Source organism: Onychostoma macrolepis, chromosome 09, assembly GCF_012432095.1.
Source record: "Onychostoma macrolepis isolate SWU-2019 chromosome 09, ASM1243209v1, whole genome shotgun sequence".
NCBI lineage: Eukaryota > Metazoa > Chordata > Actinopteri > Cypriniformes > Cyprinidae > Onychostoma > Onychostoma macrolepis.
This window is the reverse complement of record NC_081163.1, coordinates 37,301,148-37,309,885: the sequence shown is the minus strand read 5'-3', so window position 1 is coordinate 37,309,885 and position 8,738 is coordinate 37,301,148. Positions and strand designations below refer to the sequence as shown.

The 8,738-nt window shown below is 48.3% G+C and overlaps 10 non-coding genes across 10 annotated transcripts; all 10 read right to left on the bottom strand.

Annotated features, from left to right (window-relative positions):
• Positions 1-1,827: 1,827 nt before the first annotated feature.
• trnam-cau (transfer RNA methionine (anticodon CAU)) lies at positions 1,828-1,899 on the bottom strand. The gene has a single exon. It is a non-coding gene; the product is annotated as a tRNA-Met (tRNA).
• A 233-nt stretch (positions 1,900-2,132) lies between these two features.
• Positions 2,133-2,204, bottom strand: trnam-cau (transfer RNA methionine (anticodon CAU)). Its single transcript has one exon. It is a non-coding gene; the product is annotated as a tRNA-Met (tRNA).
• Positions 2,205-2,761: 557 nt separating this feature from the next.
• Positions 2,762-2,833, bottom strand: trnam-cau (transfer RNA methionine (anticodon CAU)). The gene has a single exon. It is a non-coding gene; the product is annotated as a tRNA-Met (tRNA).
• Positions 2,834-4,325: 1,492 nt separating this feature from the next.
• Positions 4,326-4,397, bottom strand: trnam-cau (transfer RNA methionine (anticodon CAU)). The gene has a single exon. It is a non-coding gene; the product is annotated as a tRNA-Met (tRNA).
• A 234-nt stretch (positions 4,398-4,631) lies between these two features.
• Positions 4,632-4,703, bottom strand: trnam-cau (transfer RNA methionine (anticodon CAU)). The gene has a single exon. It is a non-coding gene; the product is annotated as a tRNA-Met (tRNA).
• Positions 4,704-5,642: 939 nt separating this feature from the next.
• On the bottom strand, positions 5,643-5,715 carry trnar-ccu (transfer RNA arginine (anticodon CCU)). Its single transcript has one exon. It is a non-coding gene; the product is annotated as a tRNA-Arg (tRNA).
• Positions 5,716-5,877: 162 nt separating this feature from the next.
• On the bottom strand, positions 5,878-5,949 carry trnam-cau (transfer RNA methionine (anticodon CAU)). The gene has a single exon. It is a non-coding gene; the product is annotated as a tRNA-Met (tRNA).
• An 866-nt stretch (positions 5,950-6,815) lies between these two features.
• Positions 6,816-6,887, bottom strand: trnam-cau (transfer RNA methionine (anticodon CAU)). The gene has a single exon. It is a non-coding gene; the product is annotated as a tRNA-Met (tRNA).
• Positions 6,888-6,893: 6 nt separating this feature from the next.
• trnar-ccu (transfer RNA arginine (anticodon CCU)) lies at positions 6,894-6,966 on the bottom strand. Its single transcript has one exon. It is a non-coding gene; the product is annotated as a tRNA-Arg (tRNA).
• Positions 6,967-7,137: 171 nt separating this feature from the next.
• trnam-cau (transfer RNA methionine (anticodon CAU)) lies at positions 7,138-7,209 on the bottom strand. The gene has a single exon. It is a non-coding gene; the product is annotated as a tRNA-Met (tRNA).
• Between the last annotated feature and the right edge of the window lie 1,529 nt (positions 7,210-8,738).

The following is an 8,738-nucleotide window of genomic DNA, read 5'->3' as shown; positions in this document are numbered from 1 at the left end:
ACCAAACCGGGGCCTCTCAGTGCTTCTACCCGTTTGAGGTGAGAACAGAGGAGGAAACCGGTTCCACACGGAGGCTATAGAATCTAGCAACGTGTTAGGGGTCGCCCAGCCCGCAGCTCTACAAATGTCTGCCAGCGAGGCGCCACGAGCCAGCGCCCAGGAGGATGCAACACTTCTAGTAGAGTTTAACCTTCTCGCCCCTAAGGAACCTGATGACCAAGTCATGCTTCCCCACCGACTTCCCTTCCACGGTGTCGTGGTTGGCAGCAATCACAGCCACATAGACTTTAAGGGTGGAGGGAGACAGCCTTCGCTCCAACCCTTGCTGCAAGAAGGACAGCACGACTCTGATCGGGCACTTCCGGGGGTCTTCTTGGTGAGAAGAACACCATTCGACGAACAGGTTCCACTTCAAGGCGTAAGCATGTCTTGTAGACGGTGATCTCGCCGAAGTGATGGTGTCAACTACCTCCTGGGGTAGGTCACCTAGAACCTCCGCGTCCCATCCAGGGACCAGACATGAAGTTTCCAGAGGTCTGGACGCGGGTGCCATAAGGTGCCCCGTCTCTGAGTCAGTAGATCCTTCCTCAGAGGAATCTGCCAAGGAGGGGCTGTCACGAGGAGCATCAGTTCCGGGAACTAAGTCCGAGTGGGCTAGTACGGCGCCACGACCAGGACCTGCTCCTCGTCCTCCTGATCTTGCACAGTGTCTGTGCGAGAAGGCTCACTGGGGAAACGATACTTGCGAGGCCCTGCGGCCAGCTGTGTGCCAGTGCGTCCGTGCCGAGTGTTCCCTCGGTCAGGAGTAAAACAACTGCTGCGCCACTCTGCTGTAAGTCACCACAGAAGGGAATTGAACCCACAATCCCTGGCTTAGGAGGCCAGTGTCTTATCCATAAGGCCACTGGGGCTGTTGTGGAATAGCTGACATTCTCTATTAATTCTACTTCTCATTCAAGTGGCCTTTAAAAGAAAATCAGATAAGAGTCTTCTTGATGAACGCCTGCTAAGAGAGCACTCCCACAATGTGAATACTGCCCCTTTTGGGGGTCTCAGGCATGAATAAAAGTTATAATCTGTTAGCAGAGGATGGTTTCGATTCATCGACCTCTGGGTTATGGGCCCAGCACGCTTCCGCTGCGCCACTCTGCTCTTCCTAAAAAATAGGCTCACATACACTGGTGTGTTCGAATCGACTTGAATTTAGGCACTTGTTACGAGCTACTTGGTCATGAATGAGATATTGTTGAAAACTATGACAGTTTTAGCCTAGAAATATGGCAGCTTTTCGTCAAGCAGTACCTGGGTATGCGCATAAGTCTTCGCAGAGGACAGTTATAACAAAATGCACACTTTATCATAACTAACAAAATACAATCAACTGTCTGAAAGCAAAATTTTATAAACTCCTCAAATAAATAAACACCCCCCTCTGATTTTCGACATGATGGTATAGTCCAATTTCCTCTGGCACAGCACAAGATTGGAAACTGAAGCGCCGTCTATCTCTTTGTTTGCTGACACATGGAATGTGGCCTTTCACTGCATGGACCAGTTTGATCTGGTATTCGGGTAAAGAATTCAAACAGTGAAAAGAAATATAAGAACAGTGCACGTTTCTGTACGTTCAAGATATTAATAAAAATGTTAACTACCTGTTCTCTGTTTACATTTAGGCACACATTACTAGCTAGTCTGTCATAGAGGAGTTTTTTCAAAAACTGCAACAGTTTTAGCAGCTTATGTGTGGAAGTTGAACTGGCTTAACAGAAGATGGTTTTGATCCCTTGTTGGGGGGCTCAGGCATGTATAGAAGTTAAAAACTCTTAGCAGAGGATGGTTTCGATCCATCGACCTCTGGGTTATGGGCCCAGCACGCTTCCGCTGCGCCACTCTGCTGTAAATCACCCCAGATGGGACTCGAACCCACAATCCCTGGCTTAGGAGGCCAGTGTCTTATCAATAAAGCCACTGGGGCTGTTGTGGAGTAGCTGACTTGCCCTCTCATTCAGGTGGCCTTTAAAAAAATCAGATAAGAGTCTTCTTGATGAACGCCTGCTAAGAGAGAACTCCCACAATGTGAATACTGCCCCTTTTGGGGGTCTCAGGCATGAATAAAAGTTATAATCTGTTAGCAGAGGATGGTTTCGATCCATCGACCTCTGGGTTATGGGCCCAGCACGCTTCCGCTGCGCCACTCTGCTGTAAGTCACTCCAGATGGGACTAGAACCCACAATCCCTGGCTTAGGAGGCCAGTGTCTTATCCATTAGGCCACTGGGGCTGTTGTGGAGTAGCTGACATTCTCTATTAATTCTACTTCTCATTCAAGTGGCCTTTAAAAGAAAATCAGATAAGAGTCTTCTGGATGAACGCCTGCGAAGAGAGCACTCCCACGCTGTGACTACTGCCCCTTTTTGGGGATCTTAAGCATGTATAAACGTTATAATCTCTTAGCAGAGGATGGTTTCGATCCATCGACCTCTGGGTTATGGGCCCAGCACGCTTCCTCTGCGCCACTCTGCTGTAAGTCACCCCAGATGGGACTCGAACTCACAATCCCTGGCTTAGGAGGCCAGTGTCTTATCCATAAAGCCACTGGGGCTGTTGTGGAGTAGCTGACTTGCCCTCTCATTCAGGTGGCCTTTAATAGAAAATCAGATAAGCATCTTCTTGATGAACGCCAGCTAAGAGAGCACTCCCACACTGTGAATACTGCCCCTTTTGGGGGTCTCAGGCATGAATAAAAGTTAAAACCCTCTTAGCAGAGGATGGTTTCGATCCATCGACCTCTGGGTTATGGGCCCAGCACGCTTCCACTGCGCCACTCTGCTATAAGTCACCCCAGATGGGACTCGAACTCACAATCCCTGGCTTAGGAGGCCAGTGTCTTATCAATAAAGCCACTGGGGCTGTTGTGGAGTAGCTGACTTGCCCTCTCATTCAGGTGGCCTTTAAAAGAAAATCAGATAAGAGTCTTCTTGATGAACGCCTGCTAAGAGAGCACTCCCACAATGTGAATACTACCCCTTTTGGGGGTCTCAGGCATGAATAAAATTTATAATCTGTTAGCAGATGATGGTTTCAATCCATCGACCTCTGGGTTATGGGCCCAGCATGCTTCCGCTGCGCCACTCTGCTGTAAGTCACTCCAGATGGGACTAGAACCCACAATCCCTGGCTTAGGAGGCCAGTGTCTTATCCATTAGGCCACTGGGGCTGTTGTGGAGTAGCTGACTTGCCCTCTCATTCAGGTGGCCTTTAAAAAACAGATAGAATCCTCTGGCTGAACACCTGCTAAGAGAGAACCACTTTTGGGTATACACTCCCACACTGTGGATACTTACCCTTTTGGGGGCTCTTAGGCATGTATAAACTTTATAATCTCTTAGCAGAGGATGGTTTCGATCCATCGACCTCTGGGTTATGGGCCCAGCACGCTTCCTCTGCGCCACTCTGCTGTAAGTCACCCCAGATGGGACTCGAACTCACAATCCCTGGCTTAGGAGGCCAGTGTCTTATCCATAAAGCCACTGGGGCTGTTGTGGAGTAGCTGACTTGCCCTCTCATTCAGGTGGCCTTTAAAAGAAAATCAGATAAGTGTCTTCTTGATGAACGCCTGCTAAGAGAGCACTCCCACACTGTGAATACTGCCCCTTTTGGGGGTCTCAGGAATGAATAAAAGTTATAATCTGTTAGCAGATGATGGTTTCGATCCATCGACCTCTGGGTTATGGGCCCAGCATGCTTCCGCTGCGCCACTCTGCTGTAAGTCACTCCAGATGGGACTAGAACCCACAATCCCTGTCTTAGGAGGCCAGTGTCTTATCCATTAGGCCACTGGGGCTGTTGTGGAGTAGCTGACTTGCCCTCTCACTCAGGTGGCTTTAAAAAAAAACAGATAGAATCCCCTGGCTGAACACCTGCTAAGAGAGAACCACTTTTGGGTATACACTCCCACACTGTGGATACTTACCCTTTTGGGGGCTCTTAGGCATGTATAAACGTTATAATCTCTTAGCAGAGGATGGTTTCGATCCATCGACCTCTGGGTTATGGGCCCAGCACGCTTCCTCTGCGCCACTCTGCTGTAAGTCACCCCAGATGGGACTCGAACTCACAATCCCTGGCTTAGGAGGCCAGTGTCTTATCCATTAGGCCACTGGGGCTGTTGTGGAGTAGCTGACTTGCCCTCTCATTCAGGTGGCCTTTAAAAGAAAATCAGATAAGCGTCTTCTTGATGAACACCTGCTAAGAGAGCACTCCCACACTGTGAATACTGCCCCTTTTGGGGGTCTCAGGCATGAATAAAAGTTAAAACCCTCTTAGCAGAGGATGGTTTCGATCCATCGACCTCTGGGTTATGGGCCCAGCACGCTTCCGCTGCGCCACTCTGCTGTAAATCACCCCAGATGGGACTCGAACCCACAATCCCTGGCTTAGGAGGCCAGTGTCTTATCCATTAGGCCACTGGGACTGTTGTGGAGTAGCTGACTTGCCCTCTCATTCAGGTGGCCTATAATAGAAAATCAGATAAGCATCTTCTTGATGAACGCCAGCTAAGAGAGCACTCCCACACTGTGAATACTGCCCCTTTGGGGTCTCAGGCATGAATAAAAGTTAAAACCCTCTTAGCAGAGGATGGTTTCGATCCATCGACCTCTGGGTTATGGGCCCAGCACGCTTCCGCTGCGCCACTCTGCTGTAAGTCACCCCAGATGGGACTCGACCTCACAATCCCTGGCTTAGGAGGCCAGTGTCTTATCAATAAAGCCACTGGGGCTGTTGTGGAGTAGCTGACTTGCCCTCTCATTCAGGTGGCCTTTAAAAGAAAATCAGATAAGAGTCTTCTTGATGAACGCCTGCTAAGAGAGCACTCCCACAATGTGAATACTACCCCTTTTGGGGGTCTCAGGCATGAATAAAATTTATAATCTGTTAGCAGATGATGGTTTCAATCCATCGACCTCTGGGTTATGGGCCCAGCATGCTTCCGCTGCGCAACTCTGCTGCAAGTCACTCCAGATGGGACTAGAACCCACAATCCCTGGCTTAGGAGGCCAGTGTCTTATCCATTAGGCCACTGGGACTGTTGTGGAATAGCTGACATTCTCTATTAATTCTACTTCTCATTCAAGTGGCCTTTAAAAGAAAATCAGATAAGAGTCTTCTGGATGAACGCCTGCGAAGAGAGCACTCCCACGCTGTGACTACTGCCCCTTTTGGGGCTCTTAGGCATGTATAAACGTTATAATCTCTTAGCAGAGGATGGTTTCGATCCATCGACCTCTCGGGTTATGGGCCCAGCACGCTTCCGCTGTGCGTCACCTCAGATGGGACTCGAACTCTCAATCCCTGGCTTAGGAGGCCAGTGTCTTATCAATAAAGCCACTGGGGCTGTTGTGGAGTAGCTGACTTGCCCTCTCATTCAGGTGGCCTTTAAAAACAGATAGAGTCCTCTGGATGAACTCCTGCTAAGAGAGAACCACTTTTGGGTATACACTCCCACACTGTGGATACTTACCCTTTTGGGGGTCTCAGTCATGTATTGAAGTTAAGAACTCTTAGCAGAGGATGGTTTCGATCCATCGACCTCTGGGTTATGGGTCCAGCAAGCTTCCGCTGCGCCACTCTGCTGTAAATCACCCCAGATGGGACTCGAACCCACAATCCCTGGCTTAGGAGGCCAGTGCCTTATCCATTAGGCCACTGGGGCTGTTGTGGAATAGCTGACATTCTCTATTAATTCTACTTCTCATTCAAGTGGCCTTTAAAAGAAAATCAGATAAGAGTCTTCTGGATGAACGCCTGCGAAGAGAGCACTCCCACGCTGTGACTACTGCCCCTTTTGGGGCTCTTAGGCATGTATAAACGTTCTTAGCAGAGGATGGTTTCGATCCATCGACCTCTGGGTTATGGGCCCAACACGCTTCCGCTGCGCCACTCTGCTGTAAGTCACCTCAGATGGGACTCGAACTCACAATCCCTGGCTTAGGAGGCCAGTGTCTTATCAATAAAGCCACTGGGGCTGTTGTGGAGTAGCTGACTTGCCCTCTCATTCAGGTGGCCTTTAAAAGAAAATCAGATAAGAGTCTTCTTGATGAACGCCTGCTAAGAGAGCACACCCACAATGTGAATACTGCCCCTTTTGGGGGTCTCAGGCATGAATAAAAGTTATAATCTGTTAGCAGATGATGGTTTCGATCCATTGACCTCTGGGTTATGGGCCCAGCATGCTTCCGCTGCGCCACTCTGCTGTAAGTCACTCCAGATGGGACTAGAACCCACAATCCTTGTCTTAGGAGGCCAGTGTCTTATCCAATAGGCCACTGGGGCTGTTGTGGAGTAGCTGACTTGCCCTCTCACTCAGGTGGCTTTAAAAAAAAACCAGATAGAATCCTCTGGCTGAACACCTGCTAAGAGAGAACCACTTTTGGGTATACACTCCCACACTGTGGATACTTACCCTTTTGGGGGCTCTTAGGCATGTATAAACGTTATAATCTCTTAGCAGAGGATGGTTTCGATCCATCGACCTCTGGGTTATGGGCCCAGCACGCTTCCTCTGCGCCACTCTGCTGTAAGTCACCCCAGATGGGACTCGAACTCACAATCCCTGGCTTAGGAGGCCAGTGTCTTATCCATAAAGCCACTGGGGCTGTTGCGGAGTAGCTGACTTGCCCTCTCATTCAGGTGGCCTTTAAAAGAAAATCAGATAAGCGTCTTCTTGATGAACGCCAGCTAAGAGAGCACTCCCACACTGTGAATACTGCCCCTTTTGGGGGTCTCAGGCATGAATAAAAGTTAAAACCCTCTTAGCAGAGGATGGTTTCGATCCATCGACCTCTGGGTTATGGGCCCAGCACGCTTCCGCTGCGCCACTCTGCTGTAAATCACCCCAGATGGGACTCAAACCCACAATCCCTGGCTTAGGAGGCCAGTGCCTTATCCATTAGGCCACTGGGGCTGTTGTGGAGTAGCTGACTTGCCCTCTCACTCAGGTAGCTTTAAAAAAAAAACAGATAGAGTCCTCTGGATGAACGGCTGCTAAGAGAGAACCACTTTTGGGTATACACTCCCACACTGTGGATACTTACCCTTTTGGGGGTCTCAGGCATGTATTGAAGTTAAAAACTCTTAGCAGAGGATGGTTTCGATCCATCGACCTCTGGGTTATGGGCCCAGCACGCTTCCGCTGCGCCACTCTGCTGTAAGTCACCCCAGAAGGGAATTGAACCCACAATCCCTGGCTTAGGAGGCCAGTGTCTTATTCATAAGGCCACTGGGGCTGTTGTGGAATAGCTGACATTCTCTATTAATTCTACTTCTCATTCAAGTGGCCTTTAAAAGAAAATCAGATAAGAGTCTTCTAGATGAACGCCTGCGAAGAGAGCACTCCCACGCTGTGACTACTGCCCCTTTTGGGGCTCTTAGGCATGTATAATCGTTATAATCTCTTAGCAGAGGATGGTTTCGATCCATCGACCTCTGGGTTATGGGGCAGCCACTGGGGCAGCACGCTTCCGCTGCGCCACTCTGCTGTAAGTCACCCCAGATGGGACTCGAACTCACAATCCCTGGCTTAGGAGGCCAGTGTCTTATCAATAAAGCCACTGGGGCTGTTGTGGAGTAGCTGACTTGCCCTCTCATTCAGGTGGCCTTTAAAAGAAAATCAGATAAGAGTCTTCTTGATGAACGCCTGCTAAGAGAGCACTCCCACAATGTGAATACTGCCCCTTTTGGGGGTCTCAGGCATGAATAAAAGTTATAATCTGTTAGCAGATGATGGTTTCGATCCATCGACCTCTGGGTTATGGGCCCAGCATGCTTCCGCTGCGCCACTCTGCTGTAAGTCACTCCAGATGGGACTAGAACCCACAATCCCTGTCTTAGGAGGCCAGTGTCTTATCCATTAGGCCACTGGGGCTGTTGTGGAGTAGCTGACTTGCCCTCTCACTCAGGTGGCTTTAAAAAACCCAGATAGAATCCTCTGGCTGAACACCTGCTAAGAGAGAACCACTTTTGGGTATACACTCCCACACTGTGGATACTTACCCTTTTGGGGCTCTTAGGCATGTATAAACGTTATAATCTCTTAGCAGAGGATGGTTTCGATCCATCGACCTCTGGGTTATGGGCCCAGCACGCTTCCTTTTTTTTTTTTTTTTTTTATAGCTTACAGCACCTGGTATTCCCAGGCGGTCTCCCATCCAAGTACTAACCAGGCCCAACCCTGTTTAGCTTCCGAGATCAGACGAGATCGGGTGCACCTTTTTTTTTTTTTTTTTTATTTGTTACATACATATATCACATAATCACATCATATATCACATAATTACTTACACACATATTTCAACGGTCTCCTGCACTCCCCGGCAGCTTCCACATTAAATCTTTTAAAACACAACAAACTTTTGGGGTAAAAACATAATAAAAAGCATCCAACATATTTTCACATTTAAAATGCAGATACAATCTTTCAAAATATAATTCAGTTTTCCTTTTAAATACAGTCCAAACATCCAACACAATTTTTTCCTTTTTTGCCACAGTTCTTCTCTCCCATATTGCACTTTTCATTAACATTACACACAGATTGATAAATCTTTTGTTTTGACACTTTTTCCCATCCAAACATCACAACTCTGTTCCATTCCATTATATTTTCATCCCACTCCTCAGTCAAATCTTTAATTAAACATTTACATTTCTTTAAAAATTCCTCCAATTCTGTACAAT